Genomic DNA, 21851 nt, shown 5'->3' with positions numbered 1-21851 from the left:
CTTTGAACTTGCAATCCTTCTGCCTTAGCCTCTTGAGCCTTTGGGATTAACTACATTCATTTTTATTATCTGAAGGACAATTTCCCATGACCTTGAATTTGAACATCAGCAGTCTGAATCAAAATGTTCAGTCCTAAGTAATAAAAATGTTGAATGTAATCATTCTCTTTTTAGTAATATTTACGCTAATTCAAAGTTTTACAACTACAAATAATTCCGCAATAAACATTGTTGTATATAATAAATTTCTAGGAAAATTATTACTAGGTGAAAATGATGATTTTTACAGGGTTTGACTCCTATTTGCTTTTTTAAATTGAGATTAATAAATTTAAACCAGCATCAATTGGATATGAAAGTAAATACTGATTTTGTTCTCAACAGCATTGAGAATGGTCATATGAAAAAAAAATATTTTATTAGTTTAAATTGACAGCTTTTATAACATTAGTGAGATTGGATTTTTGTTTCTAATATGTAACCAACTTAAATTTATTCTTTATTTTGAAATTACTTAATTATTTATTGGTACTTTTTATCTAAGTGTCCCCTAAGTTTTTATGCTGTTTTCTTTTTAGCAGGTATTAAGGTTTGGGGCAGGAAATGTAGTTCAGTGGTAGAATATTTGCCTACTATGCATGAGGCTCTAGATTATATATTCAGTATTACAAAGAAACATAATCACTAAAAACAAAAACATTTTAAGATGTCTTTACATGTAAGTAAAACTAATGCTTTGCCATATTTGTTGAAAATATTTGCTTTACTTTTTGTTATATCTTATTTATTTATTATACATATATAATAACATGGTATTACACACATGTACACATATAATGTTCATGGATATTTTCATATAGACAGGGGGACTGATATTTTAATTTGCTATTTTTGTCATATATTTTATGCTTTAGATGTCTTAGCCTGATTAATTACATATATATGTGTGTGTGTGTGTGTGTGTGTGTGTGTGTACACACACTATATTATTCAGTTTGTTTGTTTCATATTTAACTGGAATTTATTTTTTATTATTTTATGAGGTTCTTCTCAATATTTAAACTATTATCAAAAATATTTATGGCTAATTGTATATTCTGCTACATATTTTTAAAATAAGTTTCATCCTAAAATAAATTCTAATATAGTTCAACATAGAATTCAGGCCTTTTTTGTTCTATCTTTCTGTCTAGATATTCTTGGATCACCCTGTTCTGGTACTCAGACAACTGGGGAGATAAAAATACATACTAATCTTTAAATCTTGATACTACTTTTCTTACAGATGCAGTATTCAATAATAATAATATATATGACTTAAATATGCTTAATGAATATACCAAAATTTGCTTTTTATTCTTGTCTCTTCCAGAACTCCCAAGGAGCAAGAATAGTTAGACCTGCCTGTATGTGGTAGATCTTGGTCTTGTGTACATGATGAAATCATTTGTGGAACTGGAAGAATATTGAAGATTGTATCAAGTAGTTGAAGAAAGAATACGGTGAAAAGACAATTACCATCTTTTCTTTTTCTATGTTTTATTGTCTGACAAAGCAATTTTCAAAAAATTCATCATGTATGTTTCTGAAATTTTTATGCTCTAGAATTTTCTGTAAATCTAAGGCAGTAAAAAAAAGTTAAAACAAAATATTTTAAAATTGACCCTTGAATTCTGTAGAGGTATTATTTGATGAGTGTTGAGTTAGTCCAATAATTTATTTACTTATGAATTCTTTTGTTTATTTGTTTACTCAGCAAATGGAGTCACTGTTATGTAGCATATAAGTTCTTGATACTGAGAACGAAAATCATAAGAAAATCAGAAATATCCTTTATCCTCCTAAGGTATATAATCTAGGGGTGAGACATATGATCCAAATATAATAAATATGTATGAAATTGTAGGTCAGATGCTGGGGAAAACCAGAGGCTTTTTAATTGGTGGATGAAATCAGAGAATAATTAATTGAGGAAATAATCTATGAGCTGAGGTAAATTTTCAAAGTTTTGATTGGGAAAGAGGAGGAGTAAAAATATGTAGATCAAGAAGCAAGCTTACACAAAAGTTATGTGGTGAAAGGAAGCAGGGAGATAGAACAATTGAGAGTAAGTTAATTTGTGGAGCAGATGGGGGCAGGATTTTCTGCCTTTTATAGTAAAGTCAAAATATATATTAAAAGATGTTAAGTCATGTATAACTACAAAGAACCAATAACTTTTTTTAAAAAAAGGTGTGAGGGGCCAAATACAATGTTGCTCCTCTCTGAAGAGTGAATTGAGTAGGGGTGCTGGTGCTGGTTTACAGAATAGATGGAAGTCAATGGAGCAGATATGTGAAGGCTATGGATATAATCTAGGGAAATGATGTTTAGAAGCAGTACTAGATCCAAAGCCTGTAAACACTGGTCAATCTTCCCCACACTTGTTTTTGAATATATAGCTTTGTGAGCACACAGATCTCTTGAAATTTAGAGTATCTATGGATATTTTCATATTTTAATGACAAAAATGAGTAGTTTTAAGTAAGACTGCATGAGCCTGAAGGCCTGAAATATTTCCATCTTTCCCTTTACAGAAAAAAAAAAAAAAACTTTCCAACTTCCAGATCATTAAAGCAATGATGGAAATTGACAGTTATGTGGACTTCGGGAAAATTATTCTATTGGTCAAGTTTTCTACTGCTGGTAAGGTACTTTAATTTTATTCCTAGAATATTATCTGTATTAATGATATTTTGTGACTTGAATATTCTATTCTTATATAAGTTCTTTGCCTCAGAATCTGTGTTTATATGACTTTTTAAATGCAAATGTGCATTGCATCATTCGGGTTTGGTTGATGAAAGCTTAAAATATTATCTCTACTTAATAAGAGGTTTTAAAGTATTAGTACAAATACTATATTATTTTTATAGTCTTTCTATTTTCTGATGCAATAATTTCTTTCAAAACTTTTTAACTTTAGTTAATATTTTTTCCAACTCCTTTAGTTTTAATATTTAGTTTATTTTCATTCTATATTGCTTCAAATTTCACCATCTGTTGTAGGACATTATAGCCTGCTAAGTTTTCTACTTGTTCCAAGTATTGACGGAAATGAGTCATAGGAAAGGATAGTGAGGTAAGAGTTCTCTTACTCTTCTTTATGACTGCCAGTAGTGTTAATGGGAAGTGGTACTGCTTGTAAAAGGTGAGGTCTAATGGAAGTAAGTTTACTGAAGCATGTTTAAGGCCATATATTGCTTTAAGTAATATTATCCCTCTGAATGCTAATAGATAAGCTTTTTTATTCTACACTACTTTAATAAGAATATCTAAGTTATTTTGGTTTTATTATATATCAAGAGGTGCACTGAATGCTTTATTTACTTCTTGTTGTATGTCTGTTTAAATATTATTCTCTTCCTTTTATAGAAATCAGAACTTACTATTCAGAGGTTTGTTTTTTCCCTAAGTTTATTATCACAATGTATAACAAATACATTTTTATTTTTCTTGTAAATCAAGTTCATTTTGAATCAGCTAGGAGATACTATCATGCTCATATTTTGAAGCAATAAAAATTTAGCAATAACATCATAAAAAAGTAGCAAGACATCTACTAGTTATAATACACCTAGTGGTCTAAAAGTCCTTGTTTCTGCCTAATTGAACCAGGAGAAATGATCAAAACATTTTTAGGGTTTTTGTGACAGAGATGGAGGTGGAGATGCAGATGGAGATCAAGATGGAGATAGAGATGGAGATGAAGTGAGGTCATAAAAGGGCTATTCAGCAAAAACTTATTATGAGTGCCTGAAAGAATTTGATTTTTGTATAACTATTTGTGAATTGAGGTGAGTTCTAATTTTGTTATAATTTGGATCCCAAAGGTTCATGTGTTGAAGGGTTAGTCCCCAGCCAGTAGTGTTAATGGAAAGTGATACAGCTTGTAAGAGGTGAGGCCTAATGGAAGTAAGTTAGGTCATTGAAGGGTGTACCCTTGAACAGGATGTTGTGACTCTGACCCCTACCTCTTTCCCTTTGAATACAATAGAGCCAACGAACCATGGCTTGAAACTTCCAAAAATATTAGCCACATATTCTTTTCCTCCTTTTATGTCAATGATCCTCTAGTTTATTTTTTTCATACTGGTGGATAACTAACTCAACTTCTTTTCTAGGTGGCTTTCCTGATGGTCTGAACTAATCAAACATATAAACCCTTATAATCTCCAGCAAGAATTACTACTGAAATTCAAAATTTATATTATTAGTTGTGATATTTTTCTTGTCCAAAGTAAACCTCATTAGCTACTAAGAAGTTTTATTTCATTTCCTTCCTTTCATGCATTTGAACCCCAAGTGAAAATAAAGTGAACTAATACTGTGTATGGCATAAAGATGTTATTTTGCTAATAATGGAAAATTTTGGGGCTGCTTCGAATTTCACCATGTCTAATAGGATGTAATAGCCTGCTAAGTTTTCTACTTGTTCCTAGAATTGGTGGAAATGAGTGATAGGAAAGGATCGTGAGGTAAGAGTTCTCTTACTCTTCTTTATGACTTCTGAGTATTCCATTGTAGGAAAAAAAATTGATAGGCACAGCTATGATCTTCATAGTTAAAATTAAGATGTTTAATATAAAATTAGAAAGTAATTTCTTTATTATTATAATATTATTTAAACCCTCTCTGTTATGGTTTAGGTATGAGGTATTCACCAAAAGCTCATGTGTGAGACAATGCAAGGCAATTTAGAGGTGAAATTATTTGGTTATGAGAACCTTCACCTAAACGTGAACCAATCCACTAATATGGATGAACTGGGTGCTAACTATAGGTAGATAGGTTATGTCTTGAAGAATTATGTCACTGAGGGGGTATTTTGGTGGTTCCTAATTTGTCCCTGGTGAGAAGAACTCTATCTATGCTTCCTGATTGTCATGTCCTGAGCTTCTTCCCTCCTTCACACCCTTCCACCATAATGTTCTGCCTAACTTGGGGCCCAGAACAATAGAGTTGACTTTCTGTGGATCAAGATTTCTGAACATTGAGCACCAAATAAAATTTGCTTCATCAAAATTGTTCTTCTCAGGGATTTGATCATAGCAATGGAAAGTTTGACTAAAAAAACACTCTAATTGTTTTTTGCAGAATAAGGTTGGTACTATTTTCTAATTACCAAGTTACAATGAAAACCAGAGAACATTTTCCTTTACTGGTATATACTCACGTTCTGAAATGACCAGGGTTTGTCCTATAGAAAAATATTCTTCCTCCATTAGCTCCTTTATCAAATATAAGATAGTTGTAGCTTTGTGGATTAGTTTCTGTTCCTCTATTCTGTACCATTGGTTCACCCGCCTGTTTTGGTACCAGTGCCATGCTGTTTTTGTTACTATTGCTCTGTAATATAGTTTGAAATCTGGTATCGCTATACTGCCTGATTAACACTTCCTGCTTAGAATTGCTTTTGCTATTCTGGGTTCTTTTATTTTTCCATATGAATTTCATGATTGCTTTATCTATTTCTATAAGAAATGCCATTGGGATTTTGATTGGCATTGCATTAAACCTATTACTTTTCCCTGAAGACCTTAATAGAGCGTACTACAGGGATACTGCTACATCGATGCTCATAGCAACACAATTCACAATTGCTAGACTGTGGAACCAACCCAGATGCCCTTCAATAGATGAATGGATAAAAAAATGTGGCATTTATACACCATGGAGTATTACGCAGCACTAAAAAATGACAAAACCATGGAATTTGCAGGGGAATGCATGGCACTAGAGCAGATCATGCTTAGTGAAGCTAGCCAATCCCTAAAAAACAAATACCAAATGTCTTCTTTGATATAATGAGAGCAACTAAGAACAGAGCAGGGAGGAAGAGCAGGAAGAAAAGATCAACATTAAACAGATACATGAGGTGGGACTGAAAGGGACAGAAAAGGGAAATTGCATGGTAATGGAGAGAGACCCTCGTTGTTATACAAAATTACATATAAGAGGTTGTGAGGGGAATGGGAAAATAAACAAGGAGAGAAATGAATTACAGTAGATGGGGTAGAGAGAGAAGATGGGGGGAGGGGAGGGGGGATAGTAGAGGATAGGAAAGGTAGCAGAATACAACAGTCACTAGTATGGCATTATGTAAAAATGTGAATGTGTAACCGATGTGATTCTGCAATCTGTATTTGGGGTAAAATTGGGAGTTCATAGCCAACTTGAATCTAATGTATGAAATATGATATGTCAAGAGCTTTGTAATGTTTTGAACAACCAATAAAAAAATTTAAAAAAGAAAAATATTTACCTCATTTTTATTTCTGTATGTACTACACATTTTGCTCTTCATATTTTAGAAATTCATGGAATAAATTTATAGTATAAAATATTTAAACATTCAAATGTGGTAAAGTGAATTAAGTGTTAAGATGCTGTAGTTTACTTGCCCTTAAAAATCAGGACCCTGAAATTATAATGGCAAGCTTGCGCAGGGGAGTTGAAACTGAAATTTCACTCATCTTTATTTAGCAGCAGAAATTTTATACTTTCCTATCTACATGAAAGGTATTAACTCTGCCATCTGTGACTTCCCCAAGTTCACTCTTACCAAATTACAGGGGTTAATGGCATGTAAATGTGAGATCAGTTTTACCTCTCTTCTTTCTAAAATATGTAGGGCTGTTTCAATCAGGGTCACAGACCTAGTTGAATTTAATGAACTAGTCCTTGAAATTTTCCCTGCCATCTTTAAATACCAATATTTATTTGATTATACACTAACATTAATGTTGTTGTTTCTCAATATTGATGCATTAGAAATTTATAACCTAAATCACTGCATACTCTTTTTTGAGGACACTCAGACCATTAGTTCAGTGTGTGACCATGGAGAGAGCATTATTACTATCTGCTTTTGTCTTTCAAACTATTTCTCTTCCTTGCCTTAGAAAGGTGAATCTCAGTCTAGGAGGGCTTTAGTTCATCTATTCTTTTTTTTCCTTTTTTCTTTTTTACCTAATGACCACTGTATATTATTTCTACTTTAAGTGTAGCCCATCTGCTCTTAAATATATATAAAACATTTCTTTTAGGATTGGGAATGTATCTCACTGGCAGAGTACCTTCTTAGTATGGACAATGTCCTAGACTCTATCCCCAGCACTTCAGCAAAATCAAACACAAAACCATATTCATTTGGGGGAGAAAGCAACAGAGAGAACCACCTTCAGAAGACTACCACTACCAGTACTTGTGATCCTGGTGGCTCTGATCCCTTGGGCTTCTCCCTTGTACCAATTTACAGAGGACAGCCTCTCTGTTGGTCAGTGTTACCTTATCAATCTCTGAGTAAATTTCAGTAAGAGGAGAGTATAAAGGATTAGACCTAGAAGTACTACAAAAAATTCAGAGAAATGGAAAGGTCAAGTTCACATCGGAGGGACCATAGGCTATCAAGCAAGTTTCATAAAGATTCCTGTGTGAAAAAAATTGGAAATGGAACATTCAGAGTAGTAGTTCATGGCATGGTGGGGGTGGGGGAGTTTAGTAAAGGATGAAATTTTATAGAAGATAAAGAACTGACTTCCCAACTATGCTGAGGGCCATCTCAGAGTTAAATAAGCATTACTGTTCATCTGAGAGAAGTTACTTTTGCCTAGCGCTCTCTCACTTGCCTGTCAGACTTCCTCAAATGATGTCCCTAACTATAGTTCATTCACACTCTCAGGACCTCTGCAAAAAATACTCTGGAGGGCTTTTTTTCTTACTCTTCTCAACAGGGCATTTTTTCTCCTTTGCTCACAGATAATATTCTTCAAATGAATCAGTTTATAGACACAAAACAAGGGCATGAGAGCAGCTACAGGGAGTCAGAGGCCCATTCCCATGCCTGGCCTCCCCCTCTTCCAGAGCTGACCTCTCCTACCGTGCTGGAAAAGTCCTGAGTCTCCTTCACATTGTATTCTAAGTTTTTTTTTTTTTTTTTACTTTATTGATTTTAAAACAAAAATAAATGACAGCAGAATGTATTGCAATTCTTATTACACATATAAAGCACAAATATTCATATCTCTGGTTGTATATAAAGTATATTGACACCAATTCATATCTTCATACATGTACTTTGAATAATGATGTCTATCACATTCCACCATCCTCGCTAATAGCTTGCTCTCTCCCTTTCCTTCCCACCATTTTGTCCTATCTAGAGTTCGTCTATTCCTCTCATGCTCCCCCTCACTACACCACTATGAATCAGCCTCCTTATATCAGATAAAATTTTTGGCATTTGATTTCTTTAGGATTGGCTAACTTCACTTAGAATTATCTTCTCCAACACCATCCATTCACCTGCAAATGCCATAATTTTATTATCTTTTATTATAGTGCAAGAATTAAAACCAAGGGGCTATATGGCTCAAGTGGTAGCTCACTTTCCTGGCATGTGTGGGGCCCAGGTTCGATCCTCAACGCCACATACAAACAAAGATGTTGTGTCCACCGAAAGATATATATACATATATATAAATTCTCTCTCTTTCTCTTTAAAAAAATTAAAACCAAGAAGCAATAAATGGGATACTGTCAAACTAAATTGAAACTAAAATATTCCTTCTCATCAAAAGAGCCTACATCTTGGGAGAAAATTTTTACTCCTCTCACGTCAAATGGAGCACTAATATTTATGGTATATAAAGAACTCATAAAGTTAAGCACCAAAAAAACAAATAACCCAATCAATAAATGGGCCAGGGAACTAAAAAGACACTTCTCAGACGAGGATATACAATCAATCAACAAAAATAATGAAAAAAAAATGTTCATCATCATTAGCAATTAGGTAAATGCAAATCAAAGTTACTCTAAAATTTCATCTCGCTTCAGTCAGAATGGTAACTGTTATAAAGACAAACAACAATAAGTGTCTGAAAGGACTCTTATTAATTTACTTTTTAAAAAAATGTTTTGTAATTGAAATTTTAAGAGGTTCTTACTGTTATTTTTTTTTTTTAATTCTGGAACATATCTGGGAAAAAAAATATATATGAACTGATGAAGAGCATGTTATATGCACATCCAAATGGGAATTTTGCATACACAAGAAAATTTAGTTGTATGGGTTTCTGATATGTTTTAACAATGGTTTATAAAGTTTAGGATATTTTAATTATAAGAATTAAAGGGACTTTTTTAGATGGGAATTTTAGATTAGAAATAAAAGTGCAGGTGTACTTTATTTATTTACTTTTTTATTGGTTGTTCAAAACCTTACAAAGCTCTTGACATATCATATTTCAAACATTAGTTTCAAGTGAGTTATGAACTCCCATTTTTACCCCAAATACAGATTGCAGAATCACATCGGTTACACATTCACATTTTTACATAATGCCATACTAGTGACTGTTGTATTCTGCTACCTTTCCTATCCTCTACTATCCCCCTCCCCCCCATCTTCTCTTTCTACCCCATCTACTGTAATTTCTCTCCTTATTTTTGTTCCAATTCCCCTCACAACCTCTTTTATGTAGTTTTTTATAACAATGAGGGTCTCTTTCCATTTCCATGCAATTCCCCTTTTCTCTCTCTTTCCCTCCCATCTCGTGCCTCTGTTTAATGTCAATCTTTTCTTCCTGCTCTTCCTCCCTGCTCTATTCTTAGTTGCTCTCATTATATCAAAGAAGACATTTGGTATTTGTTTTTTAGGGATTGGCTAGCTTCACTAAGCATAATCTGCTCTAGTGCCATCCATTTCCCTGCAAATTCCATGATTTTGTCATTTTTTAGTGCTGCATAATACTCCATAGTGTATAAATGCCACATTTTTTAAATCCATTCATCCATTGAAGGGCATCTGGGTTGGTTCCACAGTCTAGCTATTGTGAATTGTGCTGCTGTGAACATCCATGTGGCAGTATCCCTGTAGTACGTTCTTTTAAGGTCTTCAGGGAATAGACCAAGAAGGGCAATAACTGGGTCAAATGGTGGTTCCATTCCTAGCTTTCCCAGGAATCTCCATACTGCTTTCCAAATTGGCCGAACCAATTTGCAGTCCCACCAGCAATGTACAAGAGTACACTTTTCCCCACATCCTCTCCAGCACTTGTTATTGTTTGACTTCATAATGGTTGCCAATCTTACTGGAGTGAGATGGTATCTTAGGGTAGTTTTGATTTACATTTCTCTGAGTGCTAGAGATAGTGAGCATTTTTTCATGTATTTGTTGATTGATTGTATGTCCTCCTCTGAGAAGTGTCTGTTCAGGTCCTTGGCCCGTTTGTTGATTGGGTTATTTGTTGTCTTATTGTCTAATTTTTTGAGTTCTTTGTAAACTCTGGATATTAAGGCTCTATCTGAAGTGTGAGGGGTAAAAATTTGTTCCCATGATGTAGGCTCCTGATTTACTTCTCTTATTGTTTCTCTTGCTGTGAAAAAACTTTTTAGTTTAAGTAAGTCCCATTTATTGATTCTTGCTATTAAATCTTGTGCTATGGGTGTCCTGTGAAGAAATTTGGAGCCTGATCCCACGATATGTAGATCGTAGCCAACTTTTTATTCTATCATACTCAGAGTCTCTGATTTGATATCAAGGTTCTTGATCCACTTTGAGCTAATTTTTGTGCATGGTGAGAGGAGGGGATTCAGTTTCATTTTGTTGCATATGGATTTCCAGTTTTCCCAACACCATTTGTTGAAGATGCTATCCTTCCTTCATTGCATGCTTTTAGCCCCTTTATCGAATATAAGATAGTTGTAACTTTGTGGATTAGTCTCTGTATCCTCTATTCTGTACCATTGGTCCACCCACCTGTTTTGGTACCAGTACCATGCTGTTTTTGTTACTATTGCTCTGTAGTATAGTTTGAAATCTGGTATTGCTATACCACCTGATTCACACTTCCTGCTTAGAATTCCTTTTGCTATTCTGGGTCTTTTATTTTTCCATATGAATTTCATGATTGCTTTATCTGTTTCTACAAGCAATGCCATTGGAATTTTGATTGGCATTGCATTAAACCTATAGAGGACTTTTGGTAATATCGCCATTTTGATGATGTTAGTTCTGCCTATCCATGAACAGGGTATATCTTTCCATCTTCTAAGATTTTCTTCTACTTTTCTTTTTAGGGTTCTGTAGTTTTCATTGTATAAATCTTTCACCTCTTTTGTTAGGTTGATTCCCAAGTATTTTTTTTTTTTTTTGAGGATATTGTGAATGGAGTGGTTTTCCTTATTTCCATTTCAGAGGTTTTGTTGCTGATATACAGAAATGCCTTTGATTTGTGCGTGTTGATTTTATATCCTGCCACTTTGCTGAATTCATTTATTAGTTCTAGTAGTTTTTTTGTAGACCCTTTTGGGTCTTCTAGGTATAGAATCATGTCATCTGCAAATAGTGATAATTTAAGTTCTTCCTTTCCAATTTTTATGCCTTTAATTTCTTTCGTTTTTCTAACTGCTCTGGCTAGTGTTTCGAGAAATATATTGAATAGAAGTGGTGATACAGGGCATCCCTGTCATATTCCTGATTTTAGGGGGAATGCCTTCAATTTTTCTCCATTCAGAATGATGCTAGCCTGGGGCTTAGCGTAGATAGCTTTTACAATATCAAGGTAAGTTCCTGTTATCCCTAGTTTTTCTAATGTTTTGAACATAAAGGGATGCTGTACTTTGTCGAATGCTCTTTCTGTGTCTATCGAGATGATCATATGGTTCTTATCTTTAAGTCTATTGATATGGTGAATAACATTTATTGATTTCCGTATATTGAACCATCCCTGCATCCCAAGGCTGAATCCTACTTGATCATGGTACACAATTTTTTTTGATGTGTCTTTGTATCCGATTCACCAGAATTTTATTGAGTATTTTTGCATCTAGGTTCATCAGAGATATGGGTCTGTAGTTTTCTTTCTTTGATGTGTCTTTGTCTGGTTTCGGAATCAGGGTGATGTTGGCCTCATAGAATGAATTTGGAAGAACTCCCTCTTTTTCTATTTCCTGGAATAACTTGAAAAGTATTGGTATTAATTCTTCTTTAAAGGTCTTATAAAACTCCGCTGTATACCCATCTGGTCCTGGGCTCTTCTTGGTTGGTAGTCTTTTGATTACCTCTTCAATTTCATCCATTGATATTGGTCTGTTCAAATCGTGTGTGTCCTCCTGACTCAGTCTGGGCAAATCATATGTCTTAAGAAATTTATGGATGTCTTCACTATCTTCTATTTTATTGGAATATAGGTTTTCAAAATAATTTCTAATTGTCTTCTGTATTTCTGTGGCGTCTGTTGTGATATTGCCTTTTTCATCCCTTATGTTAGTAATTTGAGTTCTCTCTCTTCTTCTCTTCATTAGCATGGCTAAAGGTTTGTCAATCTTGTTTATTTTTTCAAAGAACCAACTTTTAGTTTTGTTAATTTTTTCAATAGTTTCTTTTGTTTCAATTTCATTGATTTCCGCTCTGATTTTAATTATTTCTTGCTTTCTGCTGCATTTGCTATTGTTTTGCTCTTCCTTTTCTAGGGCTTTGAGATGAAGTGTGAGCTCATTTATTTGTTGGTTTTTCCTTTTTTTGAGGAATGACCTCCATGCGGTGAATTTCCCTCTTAAAACTGCTTTCATTGTGTCCCATAGATTCCGATAGGTTGTGTCTGCATTTTCATTTATGTCTAAGAATTTTTTGATTTCCTCCTTTATGTCTTCTGTAACCCTTTGATCATTCAGTAACATATTTTTCGTTTTCCATGTGATACTGGATTTTCCCTTCCTTCTTTTATCATTAATTTTCAGTTTCAATCCATTATGATCAGATAAAATGCATGGTATAATCTCCACCCCTTTATATTTATTGAGGGTTGCTCTATGGCATAATATATGGTCTATTTTTGAGAAGGATCCATGTGCTGCTGAGAAAAAAGTATATCCATTCAATGATGGTTGGTATATTCTATATATGTCAGTTAAGTCTAGGTTATTGATTGTGGTAATGAGGTCTATAGTTTCTTTATTCAACTTTTGCTTGGAGGATCTGTCCAATGGTGAGAGAGGTGTGTTGAAGTCACCCATAATTATTGTGTTGTGGTCTATTTGATTCTTGAACTTGAGGAGAATTTGTTTTATAAACTTCAAAGCACCATTATTTGGTGCATAAATATTGATAATTGTTATATCTTGTTGTTTAATGGTTCCTTTTAACAGTATATAATGTCCTTCCTTATCCCTTTGGATTAACTTAGTCTTGAAGTAGATTTTACTCCATATGAGGATGGCCACACCTGCTTGCTTGCGAGGACCGTGTGCGTGGTATATTTTTTCCCAACCTTTCACCTTCAGCCTGTGTATGTCTTTTCCAGTCAGGTGAGTCTCCTGGAGGCAGCATATTGTTGGATTCGTTTTTTGATCCATGTTACCAGCCTATGTCGCTTTATTGGAGTGTTTAAACCATTAATGTTTAGAGTTACTATTGATATATGGTTTGTACTTCCAGCCATGTTTGATTATTTATCTCGTTTTTTTTTTTTTTTAATTGCGTTTGTTTCACCATGATTAGCTTTCCCCCCTCCGTCTGTCTTTAATGAGGTACTTCCCACTGTTGGCTTTGGTTATTGTTTTCCATTTCTTCCTCGTGAAGTGTTTTGCTCAAGATGCTTTGCAACACTGGTTTTCTGGCTGCAAATTCTTTTAGTTTTTGTTTATCGTAAAATATTTTTATTTTGTTGTCGTATCTGAAGCTTAATTTTGCTGGGTACAGAATTCTTGGTTGGCATCCATTGTCTTTCAGTGTTTAAAATACGTTGTTCCAGGATCTTCTCGCTTTCAGCGTCTGAGTTGAGATGTCTGTTGTTAACCTTATTGGTTTACCCCTGAATGTAATCTTTCTCTTTTCTCTTGTAGCTTTTAATATTTTCTCTTTGTTCTGTATATTGGATATCTTCATAACAATGTGTCTTGGCGTTGGTCTACTGTGATTTTGTATGCTCGGTGTCCTGTATGCATCTACAATTTGTATATCTGTTTCCTTTTTTATTTCTGGCAAGTTTTCTGTAATTATTTCATCTAGTAGATTACTCATTCCCCTTGTTTGAATCTCTATCCCTTCCTCTATCCCAATGACTCTTAAAATTTTTTTTTATATTATCACATATCTCTTGTATGTTTCTCTCATGATTTTTAACCAGCATATCTGAGTTGGCTAGACTCTTTTCCAGATGATGTATTTTGTCTTCATTATCTGACGTTCTGGCTTCTACTTGCTCCACTCTATTAATGATACTCTCATTTGAGTTTTTAATTTGGTTTATAATTTCCTTCATTTCTAAGATTATGGTTTGATTCTTTTTTATAATCTCTATCTCCTGATAAAGGTGCTTAACTTCTTCTTTTATCTGTTTATGTAATTCATTCTCAATGTGTTCTTGCGCTGCTTGAATTTGCTGTCTTGTATCCTCTTTAAGGTTCCGTTCCATCTGTCTCAGGTGTTCCATGAGTTCTTTATATGACCATTTTTCTGGTGACTCTATATCCTCCTGAATATTTAGGCTGCCCTGCATTGTTTGCACTCCTTTTCTTCCTTGCTTTTTCATGCTGTTCATATTGTTTCTTGTTCTGTTTGACTGCTGAGTTACTGTTTACTCCTATAAATATATTTGATGCTTGGGAGGAAAGGTATTAGAAGGGATGGGAAGAAGTCACTAAAGAGAATGAGGGTAAGCAGGTAGAATTCAAGGAAGGGGGAATAAGAAAATTGAAAAGAAATGTAAAGACAGGAGAAAAGTAGTATAGAAAAAAATAGAAGATTAAAAGGAATTTAAAGAAAAATAATAATAGTAGAAATGGAAAATGAAATTAAAAAATGGAATAAAATAAAATAAGATGGATTAAAAAACATTTAAAAAGACAGCAAAAAAAAAATTATAAATGCAGTCCTAGAGTTCGATTAACTGCTCTTCCAGGAGATGGAGCTATGTCCACCTTGCCAAGTTTCTCCTCTCAGTAGGCAGGAGTCAATCACTGTGCAGCAGTTCTTCCTCCCAGATTGGGCCGGTCTCCATTCCTGCTGTTCGCCGTGTGGGTGGGGCCTTTTGCAGAGCTGGTCAGGGGTCGTTTGCAGCACCGGGCTGGCAGGTGCAGGGTGGTCGTCTGCAGCTCCAAACCGCCAGAGGAGGTTCACAGAGTCGGGCCAGCGGGGGCTGGGCAGGCAGCGCCTGCTTCCCCACTCACTGCAAGGGTGTAGGCAGCGGCCGCTTGGTGGCGGCTGGTGGCGGTTCACAGAGCTGGCCTGTGTGGACCCAGGCAGACAGCAACCGCTCCCAAGTTCATTGCAACGTGTGGGCGGTAGCCAGCGGTGGTTCACAGAGCCGGGCTGCAGGGGCCCAGGCAGGCAGCACCTGCTCCTTAGCTCTCTGCAAAGTGTGGGCAGTGGCCGGTGGTGGATCACGGAGCCGGGTGGTGTGGGCCCAGGCAGGCAGTGCCCTCTCCTAAACTCGCTGCAGCATGTGGCCTGCGGCCGGCTGCGGTTCACAGGGCCAGCTCGCGGGGCCCAGTCAGGCAGCAACCGCTCCCAAGAACGCTGCAGCGTGTGGGCGGCCGGTTGGCTGCGGTTCACAGAGTCCGCCCGCGGGGGTCCAGGCAGTCAGTGTCCCCTCCTATGTTCACTGCAGCGTGTAGGCAGCGGCCATTTGGCGGCCCTGGCGGGACTGTGCCCCTGCTCTGGGTTGCCAAGATTCAGTATTCTGTGACAAGCTGACATCTCCAATTAAACTTACTAGTTCCTGGAAGGTCTCCTTTCAGTGGAATTTTGCTTGAAGTTTCTCAGCAGGACGCATGTGGGTGTATTAATGAGTCTCTCTGATCCCCTTACCACAGAGGCATTGTATGTGCTGCCTCTTCCCTGGCAGCCATGTTGGCCCTGGCCTGCAGGTGTACTTTAATACTTAAAAGTTAAAGATACATTAGGAGACTTAGAGTCTGTTTATGTAATTTGGCATTAGTTAATAATTAATGATTGATAGCTAAAAAGTCACAACCTGGAAAATTTTAGGCACCACATTGATTATATCAACTAGAACCCAAGCCTATATTTCCATGATGTATTCTGAATCTATAATGATGAGAAAAATTGTAATAAAAGATGATCCAGAGACAGCTGCATCAGAGCTCTCTCTCTGGAGATTGCTCCAACCATATTACTCCTGTCTCATCTTTTCACAGACGCCACTCATCTTTCAGGACTCCCTGGACTCTGCTAGGCCTGGACCCTGGCACTCCTGCATGTCTCCCTCTTTCCTGCTCTTTTTTCTTTCTCCCAGTGAGGTGGTTGTTTTAAGTGGAAAATGCCTGAACTGCAGAGCCCCAGGCCAAGCCCCTTGAGGTTTTGTTTTGAGGCTTTAGTTTTTTAGATATTTGGGCTAATTTGTTCATTAATTTCATAAAAAAAAATTCTTGAAACTATTTACAATGACCTTAAATATTTTTGGTTGCCATTGTATCTAGTGCTTTTGTGTTCATTTTAAACTAAGAAATTTTTTTTCTTATAGAATTAATTTAATTTGGACATCATATAGTTTTGCATTGTAACGGGTTTTCTAGTATGAATTTCTTTATTTTTTTTACATATACAATTAGCTGTCTTATAGTTACTTGGTTATAGTTCAAAGATTCTTTTTATATTATTTTATATGTTATTGTCACAAACACCCTGCAAAGTATGTAGGACTACATTATCTTCATTATTTGACTAATAAGGAAACAGACACAGGTCAAATGACTTTCCATATTAAAGTTAGTGATAAGAAATTCTAGGATTTGTAGGTAGGTCTTGATGCCTGGGACCCTTTTAAAGTACCTAGTTTTTCTTTTTGTTGTTGTTGTTGTTGTTATTCCATGTAATCTTCCTAAAAACCCTTGAATAGAGTAACTATTCCCACTTTATATATAAGGAAGCTGGTTTAGGAAGATTAAATTGTGTATTTAAAGTCATCCAACTCATAATGTAATTTCTGCTGTTTGCGTTGAGCTGTGTTGTCTCTTGAGGTATTCTTCAAAAAACAAAACTTACAATTTATGTATAAACTTACCTAATCTATGCTTACATGACTAAACAGATCCCTTGACACATAGTATAATTTGCTGCTGGATTTGGTTGGTAAATTGAGTGAAATACTGCTAAGATTTGAAACACTGAAAGTTTACTGAGTTTTCTTTAACCATAAGGTATCACTGTTTGCTATTTAGAATATATTTTTCAAGCCCACTAAATCCAAAAGTAGCTGAGAGGTAGCTGTCAGCTGTTTTTTGAGCATAGCTAAGGCAGGTGGCCAGGATTTATATTGCCATCCTGATACACACGGATTTCTGCAAGCCTCCCATTTATCTCATTTTCTAATTGGAATCCATGAAGACAATGAGATAAACTGAGTAGCCCTTATTTATGTCATGTTTGAGGGGGAGGCTGTTTTTCTGCACTGTGACCTAAACCTCAAAATGACTTGACTTTAACAACAGAGTATATGATAATAAAACAGTTTTTATCTTCTTTCTGAAATATTCGGAGTTTATTTTACTCTGATCACATCATGTTTTTGAGGTGATAGGAAATGGTGATAGTAATTTTATTTCCTAGATAGGGGAATTTAAGAGTTTATTTGTTTGCACAAATCAGGTTAAGATATGATTTTCAATTTAGGGCTTCGGGTTCTACAAAACCAAGCTAGATAATCATGTTCATTAGGTTAAAAATATTATATACTTAAATATTTAAGCAGTATATTAAAAGATTATTTGATGGTATTAAATTCTTGGTATAAATTTCAGTGGTTGAATATTATAATGTTTCATATAGTACATTCATTGGCTGGATTTGGACCATTGATAATGTAAAACTGTGGATTTGGGAAGAAGGAAGAGAGGGAGTTTGACCTTGGCTAGTGTGCATACATATTGGGCAAGAAGAACTATACTTTTTCATAAAAAGTGAAGATTCAAAACTTTCCATTATATTGGATTATTGTAACAAATAATTTTTCTTACCCCAGGGGAGAAAAATGGTAATTTCTAAATACTCATTATAATATTGCATTAGGAAATCACCATCAAATATTGCTGAAACAATGCTGAATTACATACTTCCTAGGCAATGGAGAACTATGCTTGGAGAACACAGCCCCACATCAGGCAAAAAAAAAAATGTTCTTATATGGGGTTTGAGGAAGCATGCCATCTTAATATTGGGTGATTTTCAAAAGTTAGGCAATTTAATGATAGGTTAACTTTAAGCTTGGAATTTAGAGACTGACTGACTTTGAGGAGATTATGGAATCCAGTAAATTGCTGATTGGCTAATTATCTTCAGTGAATGGAAAAGTTGAGTGGAACTTAAAGATTGATTGATCATGGCAAATTTAAAACTAAATGTTTACTTTAAGTTGTTTACAGCTTTTGGAAAAAATGGAAGAATAATCTTTTTATTTCTTGAAGTTGAAGTATAGGTACTCTTTATTCTTCACATTTATTTTAAACATATTAGTGTTAGCTATTTTTGTGTGTGTGTGTGTATAACCTGATTTTGATTTTGAACCTTTGAAAAGGGGGTATAACAAATATTATTTCTTTTCAATCTACCAGTTTCAAGATTATTTCACATTTGAGACACACTGCTTCAAGAATTATTTATGTAGTAAAATGTATTTTTTTCTTTTTGTAGAAATACTTTAAAAATTATGGTGAAGATTGTGTTACTTTTATGTCTATTATTCTCTCATTGTATCATATGTGTGACAAAGTTAGTAATCATACATGATGAATTATGGATCTGAAAGATTGTTGCTCTTTGCTGTTATTATAGATAGATAGACAGATAGATAGATAGATTCTTTTTTGGAAGGAAAATTTAGTAGCAATTATTCCTACTAACATTTTAGAAGACTTGATGATTATCTTATATCTTTTATATGGTAAGGTATACGAATCATTTTAGTATATTTTAATTATTATACTACAATTATTATATTGTAGCACTACTTATATAAATGCATTTTGTTGCTTAATAATTAGAATATATTTACTCTTCAGAATGAAATAAAATGCTCCCTCTATATCTGTTGGAATTGTAACAAAACATTTTTTAATATTGATTTAGAGTAATTTTATTTTAATTATTTTTCCTGTATAGATGTTAAGATAAATTGGGGGCATTAATTAACTTAGAAGTAAGAGAAGCCAAAATGAGTTTTTCATATAATTTCTTTTTTATGTTTAAATTTTATTTTAAAGTACTATATTTTCATGTGTTATAAGTTCAGAATAATTTTTTTAAAAAAAAGAGATGGTATTGTTTTTACATGAAGGCTGTAACTTTTTTTTAACCTACATTTTTTTAATGTCCAATCTGTGCCTTACAGATATTATCTAGTAGTAAAGCTATAATTTTGATTCTGATAAAACAATTTTATGTAAAATCTTTTAAAAAAAATGTAAATCTTGACTCTCTTGTTTACAGGCCAAATTTCTTATCTGCAAAGATAACTAACTACATTAATCTTAGCCCAGCATTAAAATTGATATTAGAGTATGATTTATGAAAATGCTATTGTTTATTTACCATATGATATTCAATACTTTTATCCTTAATATTTAAACTTAAAAATTTATATTTAATTAGTATTTTCATTTATAAGAAAAAAAAACTGTCACTGATTTCTGAATGTGGTTATTGTGTTTATTTCAGCAATATTTGTCGTACAAAGTAATGGATTTGAAATGTGTTTCTTTGCATATATCCAGTGATTAGTTAGGCCTTTATTGCCTAGTGAACTGATTTGCAAAAGGATCTTTAACTGACCCTGGCGACCCCTCCCTGGTCCTGGATTCCACTTCCCCTCTGCTAGCACTTCACAGGCAGCTGCCTCTAGTCCTGCCTCTGGAGGAGTCCCTGGTCAGAATACGCTGTGTACTCTGGGCACTGTTCCTGGGCTGAAGCTGTAACTGCAGCAGTGGTGGGAGCTGCAACTGCAGCATCTCCGCCTCCTGGGGGCTGAAGCTATAACAGCAGCAGCTACGGGGGCTGCAATTGAAGCATGGGCACCTTCTGGGGGCTGAAGATATAACTGCAACAGCTGCAGGGGCTGCAACTGCAGCACCAGCGCTGCCTGTTTACCTTTTTATTCCACCTCTGGCTCCTTCCCCTTGGGCATTTCTGGCTGCCGCCACTGCCTGCTGCTCTTACACAGGGCAACTGTGGTGCCTCTTAGACACGAGGCCACCAGATCAGGCCACAGACCATCAAGAGACTGGTGGGCCTCAGCCCATCAAGAGACTGGTGGGCCCTTCCCTGGTGGCCACCTCAGCAGCAGCCACCGCCTCCTACCTGTTTCTGCATACTACTCTGCTACCCCAGTCACTGGTGGCCACCATGGGCTTATCTCAGAGCTACAGCCAGGAGTCCAAAACTATCTACCTGGAGGGCCTTCCACCACTCCTTGAATATGAATTGGCCCAATCCAAGTTACAAGAGGAGGTGGATGATATTTATCTCATTGGAGCTCAAGGATTGCCTTGGTCATGTACTGTGGAAGATGTGCTTAACTTTTTCTCAGATTGCAGAATCCACAATAGTGAGAATGGAATACATTTCCTTTTAAATAGAGATGGGAAACAAAGGGGTGATGCCTTAATTGAAATGGAGTCAGAGCAGGATGTGCAGAAAGCCTAAGAAAAGCACTGCATGTACACGGGTAAGTGATATGTGGAAGTATATGAGATAAAAAATGAAGATGGGGATGCCTTAATGAAGAGCCTGCACGTCAAGTCATCACCTGTGGTGAATGATGGTGTAGTTCCTTTAAGATGATTTTTCTTATAGTTGCAATGAGAAAGATATTGTGGACTTCTTTGCAGGACTGAATACAGTGGACATTATTTTGTGATAGAGTATAGAGGTAGAAGAAAAACATGGAAAGCATATGTGCAGTTTGAAGAACCAGAAATGGTCAACCAAGCCTTGTTGAAACACAGGGAAGGAATTGGTAACTGATATATATATTCTTTCCAGCAGAAAGAATAAAGTTCGAACACATGTTGGCTCCCATAAGGGAAAGAAAATGCATCTTCTGCTACTGCTAAGTATATAACTAAGCCAGAAATGGTTATTGAAGAACACGTAGTAAATGAGGACATTAGACCCAAGACAGGTTTTGAAAAATTGCCTAAAGAGATGTCAGAAAAGCTTCCAGAGGCTGTTGATTTTGGAACTACATCTTCATTGCATTTTGTCCACAAGAGAAGATTACCTTTTCAAGATAATGGCCAAGGTATTGTGATTTTTTTTTTTTTGCTTCTCTGAAGCCAGTGAGAATCACCATGGAATACAGTTCCAGTGCAAAAGCTACTGTAAGAGCTGATGTGCACTTGGATACCCATGAGGATGCTCTTGAAGCTATGCTCAAGGATAGGCCCCATGTTCACCATAGGTATATTGAACTGTTCCTGAATTCATGTCAGAAGGAAAATAAGACTTCCAGGGACACCCGATAGTAAAGAGGAAACAAGAAGCATTTCATTTGCACATCTTTCTTGGACATGGTCTATAAAGTTTCTGTTTATTGGCAGTAACAGCTAGAAAAAGGATTAGGGGTTTGGGGTTCATGCTTCTAAAAAACATTCATAGTGAACTGCTGAGGAGAAAAATTCAATTTGGTATTTTGAAATAAACCATAAATCTTAAATTTTTTAAGCTGTTCAGGATCTGATTTTAAAAATCTGATTAATTATTTATTTTATATAATCAAGCAGTTTCTTTTTACAGAGGATATGTTACCCATTGTAAAGACCACATATATTTATTCAGTACTATCTTTAAA

General features: G+C 35.3%; 1 pseudogene; it reads left to right on the top strand.

Annotated features, from left to right (window-relative positions):
• The first annotated feature begins 2621 nt into the window (after positions 1–2621).
• LOC113201434 (G-rich sequence factor 1-like) lies at positions 2622–21525 on the top strand (annotated as a pseudogene).
• The last annotated feature ends 326 nt before the right edge of the window (positions 21526–21851 follow it).

The sequence above is a fragment of the Urocitellus parryii genome, chromosome 14 (genome assembly GCF_045843805.1).
Source record: "Urocitellus parryii isolate mUroPar1 chromosome 14, mUroPar1.hap1, whole genome shotgun sequence".
Classification (NCBI taxonomy): Eukaryota; Metazoa; Chordata; class Mammalia; order Rodentia; family Sciuridae; genus Urocitellus; species Urocitellus parryii.
The sequence above is the reverse complement of the archived record's forward strand: the minus strand, read 5'-3'. Positions and strand labels throughout refer to the sequence as shown.